The sequence below is a fragment of the Humulus lupulus genome, chromosome 6 (assembly GCF_963169125.1).
Source record: "Humulus lupulus chromosome 6, drHumLupu1.1, whole genome shotgun sequence".
NCBI classification, from domain to species: domain Eukaryota; kingdom Viridiplantae; phylum Streptophyta; class Magnoliopsida; order Rosales; family Cannabaceae; genus Humulus; species Humulus lupulus.
This window is the reverse complement of record NC_084798.1, coordinates 98870596-98873064: the sequence shown is the minus strand read 5'-3', so window position 1 is coordinate 98873064 and position 2469 is coordinate 98870596.

Genomic DNA, 2469 nt, shown 5'->3' with positions numbered 1-2469 from the left:
GTGCTTTGTGGTGCAGGTAAAGGCAAAAGGAAGCTGGACCATCCTTGAGTTGGAGAGCTTAGGTGATGACGTGTACATATGCAGCTCCTCGACCAATACTTGGGCGAGGTTTGAAAGAGGAACTACGGTTAAACCTTGTTTTTCCGCTTAGAACGGCCTGTTGTAAATATTTTCTTGTAATAGACTCTGAAATTATATTTTTGGGGATCCCCATGTAAATAGTATACGTTCTAATGAAACGTTATATCTTAACCAAAATTTTTAATCCCTAAACCTCTAATCATACTTAGTTACACGTTTATGGCCAAATGACTCGATTAGCGAGTTTAGCACTGTTTGCAATGTGCATTGTAGCGGTCCCTGGAGTTGGGGCGTTACACCATGGGCAGTCCAAATTTTCAAAAGTGACCTTAAATACCTCAATATAAAACTTTGCACCCAAAGCATAATTTTTTTAATGCCTATAACAAAAAAAATCAAATTTCACATCTTCACTAGGTGGAACCAATTTGGGTTTTACACCTAGCTGGTGTAAGACCACTTGGACTTTGTATTTTAACCAATCCTAACATTCCCCCACTTGATTAAATACAAACTTCTTCCTCTAGCTCAAATACAATATTGATGCCTAAAATAAGGTGTCTTTCGACTTGAACTTTACCTTAGTGAAAATACCACAAAGTCTTATCGAAATCATTGTTTTCTTAAAAGTCCAACCAAGTATTCCTTATGATAAAAATGATCATACCTCACTGACCTCCACTTGATCATTCATTTTCTCACTTTCCTAACTTATCACTAATATGTAACATCACGTGTCTTGAACACCCGTTAGTAGCAAGTTGGAGCCGCTAAAGAACTTTGTGAAATATTATTTTGATAAATGATATTATATTAATTTACGATGTTTAGTGAATTTTATAGCCGTTGTACTAATCCAGTAGAGAATCTAGCTTTATGCAAAGAAAAATTGGTCTCAGACCAAGGGATAAACCTTAATGGGAGAAAAATCTCGGATTAAATACGAAATACTATGGCATAAAATATGAATTTTTGTTTGACAACTGGGAAGTTATAGTTGAGCCAATAAGTTGAAGAAAAAATGATTGAGGTTTGAATTCCAATCAAAATAGCTTAAGAATGAGAATTTATTGCTCGGGCCTCTATCGGAATTTTGGTCAATTTCATAAAATTACCAAAATTATGTGATATGTGACAAATTTTATATTGGGTCACATTTAATTTAATTAATTAAGCTTCGTGATATTTAAAAATTATAGGGTAAATTTTAAGGAATTTTAGATAAGTAAAATTACCAAAGAGCCTTTTAGTGTCTAAGGAGAGAGGTAAAAAGGTGCAAGGGCATAAAGGTCTTTTCCAAGGGAGGAGAGAGAGAAGGGGAGGGTGGGTGACAAGGATATGCCTAGGTCTCTCAAGAGCCTAGGACACCTACCCTAGGAAGAGTAAGAGCCTTACCCACTCATTGGCTTAACCCTAATCATTTCACTCTTACACATCAAATCATTTTTTTTTAAATTTCCTTTTCTCTCAAGAAAATAAAAGCATTGTAACGCCCTACTACCTTAGAGTCGTTACCATATGATTTATAAATGTGCCACTAGCTCGCTAATAGAGGTTTTAGGTTGAAAAGTGTGATTAAATTGAAATAAAGACTCATTAGATAACATTAATTATAAAGTTTTGGACAATCATTTAAAATCATAAAAGCTATACATTTGGAATCCCAAAATACTATTTTGAAAATGTATTACAACTAAAAAATGTAGATACAGTCGACCTAAGCGACAAAGCTAGTCATTACAACATATTCTTCGAAACAACCTTGGTCATGGCAGCCAGCTAGGCCGAACATGTACACGCCACTCCACACTCTCCAACTCATGGTTGGTCTACCTTTCCCTTGCCCTTACCTGGACCATAGAGCACCTGATCCAAAGCCCAACAAGAAAACTCAACACATAACAAATCACAATTCCATCCAATAATATGCAGCATAAGCATTAATTAGATTAAACATATAGCGACATATGCTGACCCAGGTGCTTTACCAGGCCCTGGGCTCGCGGTCATCACTAAGCGGGTGGATACAACACCCTTAGAGGGTCTCGCCCTAGCGGCCTGCACTTAGCGTACTTAACATCGATCTCAGCCCTCGCCATACCCGGCCTTCACCGCTCCTAGCCTTTGTCATTCTCGGCCTTCCCCGTTCCCGACCTTCCCCGTTCCTGGCCTTTGCCGCTCTCGGCCTTCGCCGTTCACTCATAATCATGCACAACATAGGGTAGCATTTACAAGTATTCACACATATATTAAACATTAATATTAGGGCCACACCCTGAAACACAAATAAAAGGGCATGCCCTCCTATACGGGCACAAATAGTTTTCTTATATGTGTCCTGAGCTGACAGATTAACGCGATCCTGAGCACGAACCCCTAAACTTGAGC